The sequence below is a fragment of the Pseudophryne corroboree genome, chromosome 1 (genome assembly GCF_028390025.1).
Source record: "Pseudophryne corroboree isolate aPseCor3 chromosome 1, aPseCor3.hap2, whole genome shotgun sequence".
Lineage (NCBI taxonomy): Eukaryota > Metazoa > Chordata > Amphibia > Anura > Myobatrachidae > Pseudophryne > Pseudophryne corroboree.
In genome coordinates this window covers 770,292,878-770,311,084 of record NC_086444.1, presented here as the reverse complement: position 1 = coordinate 770,311,084, position 18,207 = coordinate 770,292,878, and positions in this window count along the sequence as shown.

Here is an 18,207-nt window from a genome sequence, read left to right as displayed (position 1 = left end):
GCAGAATATTCGTACTGTAATTGGCAGAAAAAAATGCAGAATGAACCTACCCTTAAGTGTGGAGATTTATAACACAGACATCTGGAGATAAATTTGCTAAAGCTTCTAAAACAGAGAATTGGTGATGTTGCCCATAGCAACTAATCAGATGCTGTCTATCATTTCTCTCTATTGCCTTTTAGAAAATTATAGACAGCATCTGATTGGTTGCTATGGGCAACATCACCAATTCTCTGTTTTAGAACCTTTAGTAAATGTACCCCTTAGTGTCCTGGAAATTGGAACACCTTAACAACTCATATGTGCCTATTCTCCTGGAATGGCTGGGAAGCTCAAGAAGAGTGGGCAAATCTCCTAGAGCTGCCTGGCCATGGGCCTAATTCAGACCTGATCGCAACAACATTTTTCTCTAATGCTCAAAACCATGTGCACTGCATGTGGGGCACATGTAACATGTGCAGAGAGAGTTAAATTTGGGTGGGGTGTGTTCAAACTGAAATTGAAATTGCAGTGTAAAAATAAAGCAGCCAGTATTTACCCTGCACAGAAACACTATAACCAACCCAAATCTAACTCTCTCTGCACATGTTATATCTGCCCCACCTGCAGTGCACATGGTTTTGCCCATTAGAGAAAGATTTTGCTTTTGCGATCAGGTCTGAATTAGGCCCCTTGACTGAACACTTCCTCAATGAATTGCATCACTGTGGCCACGTCCCTATTTCCCTATGATGGTAATCACCGCATTGACTAGCAAGGGCAGGACCACAATAACACAATTGCCCACTTCTGCCACATTCCCCACAGTGCCAACTTGGCCATCCTCTCTTTACAGTGCAATATTGTAGGAGTGGGGTATTACTGGAGAAAATGATTGTGTTATCTTCTCCATTAATACTAGGCTAAATAGCGGATGATAACACGGTTTCCGCATAATTTTAGAAAAATGTGCCTGCTGAGTAGTGCCCTGGATGTGTAAGTGTTAAACACTACACTATGATTTCATTCTACATGGTTTCTATTTGAGTTGGAAGCTTGATGACACTGGGTCTGATTCAGATGCAGTCACAATGCGCTGTTTTAGTGAGGGAACTGCGAGGCATAGAAAGTATAGCAGCCACCCACAAGTGAGCAGACACCCACTGAAGCCATCACAACCTACTAAGCAACTGCGTACTCCGTCGCAACAACAGCGCAGGTGCAAGGAACATCGACCCCCTGAGTGCTTCTGCGGCTGAGCAGCATAGCCGCTGGAGCTGGAAGAGCTGCAACACTGGCGCCATGTTTTATGCGATCGAGATCGCAGTTGCACTCCCCATTACCTCCCCCAAATGGCCTCTTCCTGTCAGCCACTCTGTGACTGATTCTTTATTGCGGGCGGCATCACAAAGGTGCGTGCGCACTGCAGCCACGATGCACACAGTCTGCTGGTAATCGCTCAGTTGTGTCGCCGTTGAAGTGTGACCACATCAGAATTAGGCCCACTGTTTGACAACCACTTTTCCTCGTTTATTATGAATCCAGTACACACACAAACATAGATACAGTAGAAGCAGGGCCGGTGCAAGGTCTCTCTGCACCCTAGGCAAAGCATCAACCCGGTGCGCCCTAACCTGCAACCCTCCTGCAGGAGGTGCATTATGGCTATGAGGAGCCGCCATGGTGGAGCCTCTCGGGAGCCATAGTTACATCCGCCTCCTGTGTGCCTTAACTTGACTTGATGTTACACGTGTCGGCAAAGAGAAAGTGCTGAGGCACTATGTGGTACAGCCTGATAGTGGTGGCTGCACCCGGTTAGACCTGCAGGAGCAGGCAGCATAGTGTAAAAAGAGGAGGCCGCATACAGAGACATCTTTACATTTTTTGCTAGATGAAATGAATTCAGTGGCGCCCTCCAGGGGCTGGCGCCCCTAGGCAGCCGCCTAAAGCTGCCTAATGGTAGAGCCGGCCCTGAGTAGAAGGTTGGATAGATAGATAGATAGATAGATAGATAGATAGATAGATAGATAGATAGATAGATAGATAGATAGATAGATAGATAGAGAAAGAAAGATAATATCTTTTGCGCCTTTATGATATAAAACACTACACTATGGGGGAGATGTACTAAGCAGTAAAAAGAGTGGAGAAGTGAGTCAATGGAGTAGTTGCCCATGGCAACCAATCAGTTGCGCTGTATAATTTTATAGTATGCATATTATAAATGTTACGTCGATGCTGATTGGTTGCTATGGGCAACTTATTTCTCCACTCTTATCACTGCTTAGTACATCTCCCTCTATGGGTCTTATTCAGCTTCATCTCAAGGGGAAAGATGAAGCGTAGTGGGGGCGGGGTGTTAAAAATGGGGGCGGATTAGAGCCATTTTCGGGACAGCCGCATGACGTAACATGCAACTGCTGCAAAGCAAAACATGGCGACAGTGCAGGGGGGGCTACTCCGGTTTTGCGGGGTCAGCGATCGCATCGCTGGGTGGCCATTTGCATGCTGGGCGGCCACCAACATGCGATCACAAGCAGTTGCAGTTTTGATCATTTAGCAAAACTGCAACTGATGCTGAATAGGGTCCAATATACAGTAAATCATCATTTGGCTATTATGTTGAACAGATCGTTTCTTTTATTATAGTATAATATTTCCTGCAGTTGCAAGTACTTATCTCCCTGGTGTATGTACAGTACAATATTTATAAATTCTGTAAGGCAACATTGTGTTATCCCTTAAGTTTTACATTTTCACTATGAAATGATATGCATGTATATACAATGTTTTACCATTGGATACTACAGAGAATTGCAACAGTACGACATTCAGTCTGTTTGCTTTCTTGAGGAAACGTACAGACATCTCCTGCTCTGAGACACTAGTGGTGATTCCAGCCACTAGTAGGAGCCTCTAGTGTAAGCACAGAGCAGATTAATAATAACGGCAGTAATAAAACCAATACTAATTCATTTTTATGTGACTCCGATAGATTACGCAGTTTGGTACTTCAATTAATAATAGCAGAACCCAGTCAAACAAAATCACTGCTTAAAGATCAACCTATCCTATGTTATTTGCTACTTGAATCTCATAAAGAATACTGACAGCTCGTCACACTGGTCCGGTCAACGCCTCCATATTGTAATATAATATATTGAGCTATAACTAGTAAACGTGGGTACACACTTAGCGATAACGTAAACAACGTTGCTCATTTTGACCTAGTTTACTTTCTCGCTTACTGTGTATGCCGCCACTGTGCAATATCATTAGTGATATCGGGCAGCCCGGCCCGGGAGGGGAAACACTAGGAGATGTTGCTCATCGAGCACATTGCCGAGTGTGTACCCACCTCAACTCTTGTTATCTTTCCACTGTCCAAAAATTTCATATGTGTCCACATATATATATATCCTCAAATTGCACCAATTAGCCCTGTTTGCTGCACCACAGACTTTGCGGATCAGCAGCCGCCGCAGTACGGGACACAGGCATATGGTGCTCAGCCTGTATATTTTCAATAGGCCTGCCCACAGACTCCTGTAAATCCGGCCAAAGGGAGTTTGGGGGTGGGTTTACTGAAGACAGACTGAACACTATGTGCCTGTTTCCCATGCGGACTACGGCGACTGCTGATCCCCAAGTAAGGAATCCAGCACATATGTTACATAGAACTTGACATGTAGGTTTATATATGCTGGCCGGTTCCCTTCTGCAGTCTTTACTTGGCACTGCAGACCAGGGGCAGCAGCCACCCCTCCCGCTTCATACTTTTTCCCAATCTATACAGTTTATTTGCATCACTAAACCATCACGCATATAATCCACCCTGGACACGGACAAATTGATATTGCATGCAGCTGCTCTGTATAAAATAAATGCTAACTAGAGTAAAACAGCAAAAAACAGAGGTCACATAAAAGGGAGCGCTACCATGCATCATGCTGCACATCATTGTTCTTATTCTGTGTGCTAGTGGACGCTACTACTGGGGAGCATTATGTATAAGCAGCACTTCTGTGGGCATTATGTATAAGGATGCTACTACTGTGGGCATTATGTAAAAGTGGCACTGCAACACTTCTGTGGGCATTATGTATAAGGACGCTACTACTGAGGGGCATTATGCATAAGGATGCTACTACTGGGGGTATAATGTATAAGTGGCACTTCTGTGGGCATTATGTATAAGGATGATACTACTAGGGCACTATGTATATAAATGGCATATTGGGGGTATTATGTATAAGAGGCACTTCTGTGGGCACTATGTATAAGCTGCACTACTACTGTGGGCATTATGTGTATAAGCGGCACTTTTACTGTGGGCATTATGTTTATAAGCGGCACTACTACTGTGGGCATTATGTGTATAAGCAGCACTACTACTATGGGCATTCTGTGTATAAGCAGCATTACTACTAATGCCATTCTGTGTATAAGCGGCACTATTACCATGGGCATTATGTATAAGCAGCATTACTACAGGGCATTACATGTATAAATGGCATACTGTGAGGGGTGCTACTACTGTGGGTATTATGTGTATAAGCGGCACTACTACTGGGGCATTATTTGTATAAGTGGCACTACTACTGTGGGCAATATACAGTATGCATAAGTGGCACTACTGTAGGCATCATATGTATAAGCTGCAGTACTACTGGGGGCATTATGTGAATGAGTCATCACGGGTGCCCCACTTTTTTTTCTCCAACCATCTCAAGGCACATGCCTCTCTAGCCCCGCAAAATACCCCCCCCCCCCACTGCCAGTTGCAGCATAGTTATTGTCACACACAAATATACATGTATATAAACTATTCCCCCTCCCTGAGACACGCTAACCTTATAGGCTGATTGTTGGAAAGTCTTTATCACTCTTGGACCTGGATCTGCAACAGCTTCTCCTCCTTGTCTTTCCCATGCTGCTGCTGGCATAATGCCACGTAATCCTGTCCCCTTCTTGAGCTCCACCTCCCTCTTTCCTTCTCCAGCTCACACTGCTGTACTGCTCTGCCCTGCTGCTGTAATTAAAGTATGAGGGATCCCCAGAGCCGGCCCTAACCAATATGATGCCCTAGGCAAGATTTTGGCTGGTGCCCCCTAGCACCACTGTGGGTTCCGCCTCTGACCTTGCACCTCTTTCCCAGCACCATCACCCCTCACCCATAACAGTCCTCATTTTGGTTTTTGTATCCCCTATATTTTAAATAGGAACAATTCGCACATTTGGCGCACAGCCCAAAAAGGGGTGTGTTTTTGCTGGCAAGGGGCATGGCCACACAATAGTAACCCCAATTCAAATTACGCCACACAGTACTGCAACTTTATTCACATTTGATCATGCAATAGTGTCCATAATTCACATTACATCCCACAGCAGTATCACTTTACCTTATAAACGTTACTCCTCACAGGAGAGCCCCTTATTCACATTACATCACACTGAATTGCTCCTTATTCACATTACACCACACCCTATTGCTCTTTATTCACATTAGACGACAAAGTAATGCCCTTTCTATATGCAATACCACATAGTAAAGCACCTTATACACATAATGCCACACATTAGTAATGCATTTATACACATAATTCCACACAGTAATGCCCCTTACACATACAGTATGAGAAACATCATTAATGTCCTTATAAACATAATGCGCCTTACACATTATGACAACCTTTATTAATGCCCTTTTACACATAATGTCCCTTACACATATGCCGCACATTATTAATGCCCTTATACACATAATGACACACATAGTGACCCCTACACATTTGCTGCACATTATTAGTGCCCCTATAGGTATAATGACACACATACAGTAGTACCCTGTTACACATATGCCGCCCATTATTAATGCCCTTATACACATAATGACACACATAGTGCCCCTTACACATATGTTGCACATTATTAATGCATTTTTACATGACACACATAATGCTCCTTAAACATATTCCGAACACTACTGCACAACCAACCCACTCACATGCACACAGCACTCACACTGCCACTAACACTGTGACCTCTGCCTCTGCTTGGATACAGATGTGTCCTCATAAATCTTGCCTCAATGCTAACATTGGGCACCTTTTTGTCTTTATTAATATGCATCTTATTTGCATTGCTATGTGGCTAGGATGCACAAGCAGCTTCTGCTGATTAAAATGATATGCAGCATGCCTATATACTGTGTGAGACTGTAGCTGTATCTGCATATGAAATGCTACACACAGAATATAGGCATGCCGCATATCATTTTAATCAGCAGAAGCTGCTGATGCCCCTAGGCATATCAAATGCCCTAGGCAATTGCCTAGTTTGCCTATGCTTATGGCCGGCTCTGGGGATCCCCTTAATCTGGCACTGCATACATTTTTTATGCTTAGCAGAACTACAGATATCTTTTGGAATCCAAGACAAATATAGCCCCCCCACTACCAGTATTATGTACATTCATTCATTGTATAATAATTGCCATCTTACTGTCATTTTACCAATAAAACTAACAAACACAAATGTTGACCATGAAAACTAGGGCATAGGTGTCCTGAGTTATCTGTTAACTAGTATAGTCCTGATGTATTTTTATAATTTAGGCTTTGGTTAAATATAACACAATGTAGTACAATCAGGAGTGGCTTGGGTAGATCAGATGCATTACTTAGACTGTGAAAAATCTGTCTTTTACAAATGTGCAGGGGTCAGCTGCCTCATATGTCGATTACTTGTCCCTTCTCTGATACCTAGCCAGAAAATAACACATTGAACATCGTGGTAGATGTGGTGCAGCCGGAAGACTGATTTATGGTGAAAAAAACAAGTTATTAGTGTAATTATCAATTAACTACATGTAATCATTAATTTTCTTTCTATTATCTCTATTTAAAAAAATATATATTATTTGCAAAACAATAAGTTTAATGCAGAGGTTGATTTAGCCCTGATAGGGCCCTAAGCAAGATACCGGTTACAGTATATTACTTTCCCACTTCACTGAGTGTGCCATGTCCCCTCACATCTAATTTCCATTATTACACCACACAGTTACTACATTTTAGATCAGTGCTGCCCTCACTGAATGTAACAGCAATGGCACTGAGAAGGGGGAATGGGTACTCGTTATCCGTGCCCGGGCCTGTGGGAGGGACCTGCGTCTCCCTGCCCACCATCCCCCTTCCCTGCTGCAGAGTGCTGGACATGGAGAGAGAGGAATGACTGCAGCAGCCTCTTTCCTCAGCCCAGCACACGCTGCTCAGTCCAGTGTGCTGATCTGGGCAGAGAGACGGCTGTAGTGGCAGCACCTGCGTGGGTGGGGAGCGAGCGATTGCATCTCCCACTCCACTGGCCACCACCCTGAACACCGGCGTCCCTCTGTGTGGAGTGCGCACCCACTTTGTGGCCGCACAGAACTTAGAGTTGTTATGTTTTTTAATGGAGGGAGTCTGGCCATGGTTTCCCATTTGGCCACACCCTCTCCCTTGTACCAGGGGCCGTCAGAACTGTCGGCGCCCCTGTGTAACAAGTCCCTATAACCCATTATTACACACTCACTCACTGAATGCATTGCATATGAGTGTCCCAGGCTTACTGATTGTAGCAAGCCCTAACACCTAAAATACTCATTATTGTCCCCCCTCACTCACTGACTGCATTTTATAACAGCATTATATAATACCCATTATTACACCCCTCAGTTAGTGAGGGTATTGATTATTTATCAGTACGCTCCCCTCCCCATCACTGATTGTAGTGCCTGCTCCAATCGGCGAGGAGGGGGTAGGGGGGAGGCATTGATACAATCACACTAAAGGCACTGATATATAATCAATACAGTGACTAATTGGTGTAATAATGTGTACTATATAGGATGGGGGACCTGCTAATGGGGGGTGGAGGACGTCCTACAATCAGGGGGGTGGGGACTCTTATACACTGCAGGCACCCATACTTTATAATACTTATTATTATTACACCCAATCAAATTGGTGTTGACTGTATATGAATGCCTCTTCCCCCCTTACTGATTGTAGCAACCTAGCAGGTCCCCTATCTCTTATAATACCCGTTATTACACCCCTCAGTCAGTGTGACTGTATTCATTATTTATCAGTGCCCGATTGATTGTAACAGGTATCTCCTATACACTGTAGTACTTAAAATATAGTGTAATAGCATATTGATATATATCACCAGTCAGTGTGTGCCTACCCTCGAGCAATGATTGTAGCAGCCAAATGTTATACACTGTACTTAAAATAAGTGTCCACCCCTACCCCCGCCTGATTGGAATTTGAGGTAGGTGGTTGTTATACAAAATAAAAATTTTAAATACTGTAATAAAGTACACTGGAAGACCTCATGGTTTTCTCTGTGTGCTTCCCAGCTCCTCTCTCTGTGCATCTGACATCATACACACATGTGTCATGATGGGTCACACGCACAATACTGCAGGACTGGAGACACAGTCATGTGGTGACACTGGTACCCAACAGCTGTCAAATCACTGACAGCCTAATGGGAGAATTCAGCCAGCCCAGCTCTCGGAAATGCCCTTTATACAGCCTTGTCAGTGGGCCCCCTGGGACTCACAGGGCCCTAAGCACCCGCTTTGGTTGCCTTGTGGCAAATCTGCTACTGGCTTGATGGCAATGAGATGTACAATTCACAGCAAATCCTTATGCAGTTAGACTTGTATGACAAATTATGGTTTTACATACCAGCATATGATACCATGGGATGTCTCAGAGTATTGTATTACAGAGTACCATATAAGGTGTGGGAGAGATATACATATTTGGTTATTATAAGACCAGCATCAGGTGACTTAGGCCCATAGAATTTAGGTCACCTTGATAAATGTTACACAATGTAAACTCTTGTGAGCAGGGACCTCTCCCCTCATGTGCTTCTCCTTCTCTTAAGGGCCCTACACATTGCACAATCCGCCGCCGAGCTGCCCGACGGCGGATACGGCCGATGAGCGACCCGGCGGGGGGGGGGGGGGGCAGTGATGGGAGGAGTGAAGTTTCTTCACTCCCCCGTCACCCGGCTCCATAGCAGTGCAGGCAAATATGGACGAAATCGTTCATATTCACCTACATGCACAAGCGACGGGGCACCAGCAATAAACGAGCGCGGGGCCGCGCATCGTTCATCGCTGGAGCCTCCACACTGAAAGATATGAAAGGTATCTTGTTCATTATTGAACGAGATCGTTCATATCTTTCACTCATATCGCCCAGTGTGTAGGGCCTATTACATAGACTATCTTCTATTCCATACTCCTTAACCTTCAGTTTCTGCCTCCCTGTTGCTTATTTCAGTATCATGTCTGCTGATGCAGAAATGTCTATATACCATGTACTTGTCCTACATTGTCCAGTACTGTAAGTTGTTGTTTTTCTTGTTTTGCTCACTTGTTTATGTACTTTGCTAGGTGCTAAATAATAAGAATAAGAATAATGCAATAGAAAATAAATAAATGTATTACAAAATAAGAATTTACTTACCGATAATTCTATTTCTCATAGTCCGTAGTGGATGCTGGGGACTCCGTAAGGACCATGGGGAATAGCGGCTCCGCAGGAGACTGGGCACATCTAAAGAAAGCTTTAGGACTATCTGGTGTGCACTGGCTCCTCCCCCTATGACCCTCCTCCAAGCCTCAGTTAGGATAATGTGCCCGGACGAGCGTACACAATAAGGAAGGATTTTGAATCCCGGGTAAGACTCATACCAGCCACACCAATCACACCGTATAACCTGTGATCTGAACCCAGTTAACAGCATGATAACAGAGGAGCCTCTGAAAGATGGCTCACAACAATAATAACCCGATTTTTGTAACAATAACTATGTACAAGTATTGTAGACAATCCGCACTTGGGATGGGCGCCCAGCATCCACTACGGACTATGAGAAATAGAATTATCGGTAAGTAAATTCTTATTTTCTCTAACGTCCTAAGTGGATGCTGGGGACTTCGTAAGGACCATGGGGATTATACCAAAGCTCCCAAACGGGCGGGAGAGTGCGGATGACTCTGCAGCACCAAATGAGAGAACTCCAGGTCCTCCTCAGCCAGGATATCAATTTTGTAGAATTTTACAAACGTATTTGCTCCTGACCAAGTAGCTGCTCGGCAAAGTTGTAAAGCCGAGACCCCTCGGGCAGCCGCCCAAGATGAGCCCACCTTCCTTGTGGAGTGGGCATTTACAGATTTTTGGCTGTGGCAGGCCTGCCACAGAATGTGCAAGCTGAATTGTACTACAAATCCAACGAGCAATAGTCTGCTTAGAAGTAGAGATGAGCGCCTGAAATTTTTCGGGTTTTGTGTTTTGGTTTTGGGTTCGGTTCCGCGGCCGTGTTTTGTGTTCGAACGCGTTTTGGCAAAACCTCACCGAATTTTTTTTGTCGGATTCGGGTGTGTTTTGGATTCGGGTGTTTTTTTCAAAAAACACTAAAAAACAGCTTAAATCATAGAATTTGGGGGTCATTTTGATCCCAAAGTATTATTAACCTCAAAAACCATAATTTACACTCATTTTCAGTCTATTCTGAATACCTCACACCTCACAATATTATTTTTAGTCCTAAAATTTGCACCGAGGTCGCTGTGTGAGTAAGATAAGCGACCCTAGTGGCCGACACAAACACCGGGCCCATCTAGGAGTGGCACTGCAGTGTCACGCAGGATGTCCCTTCCAAAAAACCCTCCCCAAACAGCACATGACGCAAAGAAAAAAAGAGGCGCAATGAGGTAGCTGTGTGAGTAAGATTAGCGACCCTAGTGGCCGACACAAACACCGGGCCCATCTAGGAGTGGCACTGCAGTGTACATACAATTATGGACGGGCTGCCGAGTGCCGACACAGAGGTAGCCACAGCCGTGAACTACCGCACTGTACTGTGTCTGCTGCTAATATATAGACTGGTTGATAAAGAGATAGTATACTCGTAACTAGTATGTATGTATAAAGAAAGAAAAAAAAACCACGGTTAGGTGGTATATACAATTATGGACGGGCTGCCGAGTGCCGACACAGAGGTAGCCACAGCCGTGAACTACCGCACTGTACTGTGTCTGCTGCTAATATAGACTGGTTGATAAAGAGATAGTATACTCGTAACTAGTATGTATGTATAAAGAAAGAAAAAAAAACCACGGTTAGGTGGTATATACAATTATGGACGGGCTGCCGAGTGCCGACACAGAGGTAGCCACAGCCGTGAACTACCGCACTGTACTGTGTCTGCTGCTAATATATAGACTGGTTGATAAAGAGATAGTATACTCGTAACTAGTATGTATGTATAAAGAAAGAAAAAAAAACCACGGTTAGGTCACTGGTATATACAATTATGGACGGGCTGCGGAGTGCCGACACAGAGGTAGCCACAGCCGTGAACTACCGCACTGTACTGTGTCTGCTGCTAATATATAGACTGGTTGATAAAGAGATAGTATACTCGTAACTAGTATGTATGTATAAAGAAAGAAAAAAAAACCACGGTTAGGTGGTATATACAATTATGGACGGGCTGCCGAGTGCCGACACAGAGGTAGCCACAGCCGTGAACTACCGCACTGTACTGTGTCTGCTGCTAATATATAGACTGGTTGATAAAGAGATAGTATACTCGTAACTAGTATGTATGTATAAAGAAAGAAAAAAAAACCACGGTTAGGTCACTGGTATATACAATTATGGACGGGCTGCCGAGTGCCGACACAGAGGTAGCCACAGCCGTGAACTACCGCACTGTACTGTGTCTGCTGCTAATATATAGACTGGTTGATAAAGAGATAGTATACTCGTAACTAGTATGTATGTATAAAGAAAGAAAAAAAAACCACGGTTAGGTCACTGGTATATACAATTATGGACGGGCTGCCGAGTGCCGACACAGAGGTAGCCACAGCCGTGAACTACCGCACTGTACTGTGTCTGCTGCTAATATATAGACTGGTTGATAAAGAGATAGTATACTCGTAACTAGTATGTATGTATAAAGAAAGAAAAAAAAACCACGGTTAGGTCACTGGTATATACAATTATGGACGGGCTGCCGAGTGCCGACACAGAGGTAGCCACAGCCGTGAACTACCGCACTGTACACTGGTTGATAAAGAGATAGTAGTATACTCGTAACAACTAGTATGACGACGGTATAAAGAATGAAAAAAAAACCACGGTTAGGTGGTATATAATACAATTATGGTTGGACGGACTGCCTGCCGAGTGCCGACACAGAGGTAGCCACAGCCGTGAACTACCGCACTGTACACTGGTTGATAAAGAGATAGTAGTATACTCGTAACAACTAGTATGACGACGGTATAAAGAACGAAAAAAAAACCACGGTTAGGTGGTATATATTATAATACAATTATGGATGGACGGACTGCCTGCCGAGTTCCGACACAGAGGTAGCCACAGCCGTGAACTACCGCACTGTACACTGGTTGATAAAGAGATAGTAGTATACTCGTAACAACTAGTATGACTATGACGACGGTATAAAGAAAGAAAAAAAAAACCACGGTTAGGTGGTATATAATACAATTATGGATGGACGGACTGCCTGCCGAGTGCCGACACAGAGGTAGCCACAGCCGTGAACTACCGCACTGTACTGTGTCTGCTGCTAATATAGACTGGTTGATAAAGAGATAGTATACAATACTACTAATATACTGGTGGTCAGGCACTGGTCACCACTAGTCACACTGGCAGTGGCACTCCTGCAGCAAAAGTGTGCACTGTTTAATTTTAATATAATATTATTTATCATGTACTCCTGGCTCCTGCTATAACAACCTGCAGTGCTCCCCAGTCTCCCCCACAATTATAAGCTTTATATACAATACATTGATGTGCAGCACACTGGGCTGAGCAGTGCACACAGACTGAGTCACTGTGTGACTGTGTATCGTTTTTTTCAGGCAGAGAACGGATATATTAAATAAAACAAACAACTGCACTGTCTCTGGTGGTCACTGGTCACTGTGGTCGTCAGTCACTAAACTCTGTCTGCACTCTGCACTCTCTTCTAATCTACAGTATCACAACAATCTCTCTCTCTCTCTCTCTTCTAAATCTAATCTAAATGGAGAGGACGCCAGCCACGTCCTCTCCCTATCAATCTCAATGCACGTGTGAAAATGGCGGCGACGCGCGGCTCCTTATATAGAATCCGAGTCTCGCGAGAATCCGACAGCGTCATGATGACGTTCGGGCGCGCTCGGGTTAACCGAGCAAGGCGGGAAGATCCGAGTCGCTCGGACCCGTGAAAAAAAAAGTGAAGTTCGTGCGGGTTCGGATTCAAAGAAACCGAACCCGCTCATCTCTACTTAGAAGCAGGAGCACCCAGCTTGTTGGGTGCATACAGGATAAACAGCGAGTCAGATTTCCTGACTCCAGCCGTCCTGGAAACATATATTTTCAGGGCACTGACAACGTCTAGCAACTTGGAGGCCTCCAAGTCCCTAGTAGCCGCAGGCACCACCAATAGGTTGGTTCAGGTGAAACGCTGAAACCACCTTGGGGAGAAACTGAGGACGAGTCCTCAATTCCGCCCTGTCCGAATGGAAAATCAGATAAGGGCTTTTTCAGGATAAAGCCGCCAATTCTGACACGCGCCTGGCCCAGGCCAGGGCCAACAGCATGACCACTTTTCATGTGAGATATTTTAACTCCACAGATTTAAGTGGTTCAAACCAATGTGACTTTTGGAACCCAAAACTACATTGAGATCCCAAAGTGCAACTGGAGGCACAAAAGGAGGCTGTATATGCAGTACCCCTTTTACAAACGTCTGAACTTCAGGGACTGAAGCTAGTTCTTTTTGGAAGAAAATTGACAGGGCCGAAATTTGAACCTTAATGGACCCCAATTTCAGGCCCATAGACACTCCTGTTTGCAGGAAATGTAGGAATCAACCCAGTTGAATTTCCTCCGTCGGGCCTTACTGGCCTCGCACCACGCAACATATTTTCGCAAATTGCGGTGATAATGTTTTTGCGGTTACATCCTTCCTGGCTTTGATCAGGATAGGGATGACTTCATCCGGAATGCCTTTTTTCCTTCAGGATCCAGCGTTCAACCGCCATGCCGTCAAACGCAGCCGCGGTAAGTCTTGGAACAGACAGGGTCCTTGCTGGAGCAGGTCCCTTCTTAGAGGTAGAGGCCACGGATCCTCCGTGAGCATCTCTTGAAGTTCCGGTTACCAAGTCCTTCTTGGCCAATCCGGAACCACGAATATAGAGCTTACTCCTCTCCATCTTATCAATCTCAGTACCTTGGGTATGAGAGGCAGAGGAGGGAACACATACCCTGACTGGTACACCCACGGTGTTACCAGAGCGTCTACAGCTTATTGCCTGAGGGTCCCTGGACCTGGCGCAATACCTGTCGAGTTTTTAATCATGTGGAAGACTTCTGGGTGAAGTCCCCACTCTCCCGGGTGGAGGTCGTGCTGAGGAAGTCTGCTTCCCAGTTGTCCACTCCCGGAATGAATACTGCTGACAGTGCTATCACATGATTTTCCGCCCAGCGGAGAATCCTTGCAGCTTCTGCCATTGCCCTCCTGCTTCTTGTGCCACCCTGTCTGTTTACGTGGGTGACTGCCGTGATGTTGTCCGACTGGATCAACACCGGCTGACCTTGAAGCAGAGGTCTTGCTAAGCTTAGAGCATTGTAAATGTCCCTTAGCTTCAGGATATTTATGTGAAGTGATGTCTCCAGGCTTGACCATAAGCCCTGGATATTCCTTCCCTGTGTGACTGCTCCCCAGCCTCGCAGGCTGGCATCCGTGGTCACCAGGACCCAGTCCTGAATGCCTAATCTGCGGCCCTCTAGAAGATGAGCACTCTGCAACCACCACAGGAGGGACACCCTTGTCCTTGGTGACAGGGTTATCCGCTGATGCATCTGAAGATGCGACCCGGACCATTTGTCCAGCAGGTCCCACTGGAAAGTTCTTGCGTGGAATCTGTCGAATGGGATTGCTTCGTAGGAAGCCACCATTTTACCCAGAACCCTTGTGCATTGATGCACTGAGACTTGGCTCGGTTTTAGGAGGTTCCTGACTAGCTCGGATAACTCCCTGGCTTTCTCCTCCGGGAGAAACACCTTTTTCTGGACTGTGTCCAGGATCATCCCTAGGAACAGAAGACACGTCGTCGGAACCAGGTGCGATTTTGGAATATTGAGAATCCAATCGTGCTGCCGCAACACTACCTGAGATAGTGCTACACCGACCTCCAACTGTTCCCTGGATCTTACCCTTATCAGGGAATTGTCCAAGTAAGGGATACCTAAAATTCACTCCTTCGAAGGAATATCATCATTACGGCCATTACCTTGGTAAAGACCCGGGGTGCCGTGGACCATCCATACGGCAGCGTCTGAACTGATAGTGACAGTTCTGTACCATAAACCTGAGGTACCCTTGGTGAGAAGGGTAAATTTTGACATGAAGGTAAGCATCCTTGATGTCCCGAGACATCATGTAGTCCCCTTCTTCCAGGTTCGCAATCACTGCTCTGAGTGACTCAATCTTGAATTTGAACCTCTGTATGTAAGTGTTCAAAGATTTTAGATTTAGAATCGGTCTCACCGAGCCGTCCGGCTTCGGTACCACAACAGTGTGGAATAATAGTACCCCGTTCCCTGTTGCAGGAGGGGTATCTTGATTATCACCTGCTGGGAATACAGCTTGTGAATGGCTTCCAAAACTGTCTCCCTGTCAGAAGGAGACATCGGTAAAGCTGACTTTAGGAAACGGCGAGGGGGAGACGTCTCGAATTCTAATTTGTACCCCTGAGATATCACCTGAAGGATCCAGGGGTCTACTTGCGAGTGAGCCCACAGCGCGCTGAAATTCATTGAGACGGGCCCCCCACCGTGCCTGATTCTGCTTGTAAAGCCCCAGCGTATACTGAGGGCTTGGCAGAGGCGGGAGAGGGTTTCTGTTCCTGGGAACTGGCTGATTTCTGCAGCCTTTTTCCTCTCCCTCTGTCACGGGGCAGAAATGAGGAACCTTTTGCCCGCTTGTCCACGAAAAGACTGCGCCTGATAATACGGCGTCTTCTCATGTTGAGAGGCGACCTGGGGTACAAACGTGGAATTCCCAGCTGTTGCCGTGGCCACCAGGTCTGAAAGACCGACCCCAAATAACTCCTCCCCTTAATAAAGCAATACTTCCAAATGCCGTTTGGAATACGCATCACCTGACCACTGACGTGTCCATAACCCTCTACTGGTAGAAATGGACAACGCGCTTAGACTTGATGCCAGTCGGCAAATATTCCGCTGTGCATCACGCATATATAGAAATGCATCTTTTAAATGCTCTATAGGCAAAAATATACTGTCCCTATCTAGGGTATCAATATTTTCAGTCAGGGAATCCGACCACGCCAACCCAGCACTGCACATCCAGGCTGAGGCGATTGCTGGTCGCAGTATAACACCAGTATGTGTGTAAATACCTTTTAGGATACCCTCCTGCTTTCTATCAGCAGGATCCTTAAGGGCGGCCATCTCAGGCGAAGGTAGAGCCCTTACAAGCGTGTGAGCGCTTTATCCACCCTAGGGGGTGTTTCCCAACGCACCCTAACCTCTGGCGGGAAAGGATATAATGCCAATAACATTTTTTCTTGTTATCGGGGGAAACCCACGCATCATCACACATCTCATTTAATTTCTCAGATTCAGGAAAACTACAGGTAGTTTTTCCTCACCGAACATAATACCCCTTTTTTGGTGGTACTCGTATTATCAGAAATGTGTAAAACATTTTTCATTGCCTCAATCATGTAACGTGTGGCCCTACTGGAAGTCACATTCGTCTCTTCACCGTCGACACTGGAGTCAGTATCCGTGTCGGCGTCTATATCTGCCATCTGAGGCAACGGGCGCTTTAGAGCCCCTGACGGCCTATGAGACGTCTGGACAGGCACAAGCTGAGTAGCCGGCTGTCTCATGTCAACCACTGTCTTTTATACAGAGCTGACACTGTCACGTAATTCCTTCCAACAGTTCATCCACTCAGGTGTCGACCCCCTAGGGGGTGACATCACTATTACAGGCAATCTGCTCCGTCTCCACATCATTTTTCTCCTCATACATGTCGACACAAAAGTACCGACATACAGCACACACACAGGGAATGCTCTGATAGAGGACAGGACCCCACTAGCCCTTTGGGGAGACAGAGGGAGAGTTTGCCAGCACACACCAAAGCGCTATATATATACAGGGATAACCTTATATAAGTGTTTTTCCCCTTATAGTTGCTGTATAGTTAATACTGCGCCTAATTAGTGCCCCCCTCTCTTTTTTAACCCTTTCTGTATTGTAGTGACTGCAGGGGAGAGCCAGGGAGCTTCCCTCCAACGGAGCTGTGAGGGAAAATGGCGCCAGTGTGCTGAGGAGATAGGCTCCGCCCCTTTATCGGCGGCCTTATCACCCGTTTTTCTATGTATTCTGGCAGGGGCTAAATGCATCCATATAGCCCAGGAGCTATATGTGATGCATTTTTTGCCATCCAAGGTGTTTTTATTGCGTCTCAGGGCGCCCCCCCCCCAGCGCCCTGCACCCTCAGTGACCGAAGTGTGAAGTGTGCTGAGAGCAATGGCGCACAGCTGCAGTGCTGTGCGCTACCTTGTTGAAGACAGGACGTCTTCTGCCGCCGATTTTCCGGACCTCTTCTGCCTTCTGGCTCTGTAAGGGGGCCGGCGGCGCGGCTCTGGGACCCATCCAAGCTGGGCCTGTGATCGTCCCTCTGGAGCTAATGTCCAGTAGCCTAAGAAGCCCAATCCACTCTGCACGCAGGTGAGTTCGCTTCTTCTCCCCTTAGTCCCTCGATGCAGTGAGCCTGTTGCCAGCAGGTCTCACTGAAAATAAAAAACCTAAACTAAAACTTTCACTAAGAAGCTCAGGAGAGCCCCTAGTGTGCACCCTTCTCGTTCGGGCACAGAGATCTAACTGAGGCTTGGAGGAGGGTCATAGGGGGAGGAGCCAGTGCACACCAGATAGTCCTTAAGCTTTCTTTAGATGTGCCCAGTCTCCTGCGGAGCCGCTATTCCCCATGGTCCTTACGGAGTCCCCAGCATCCACTTAGGACGTTAGAGAAAATATATTTATTTCTATCTGTAGACATCCTCAGCCACACACCTCATTGTTGATGATGCTAGTAAAA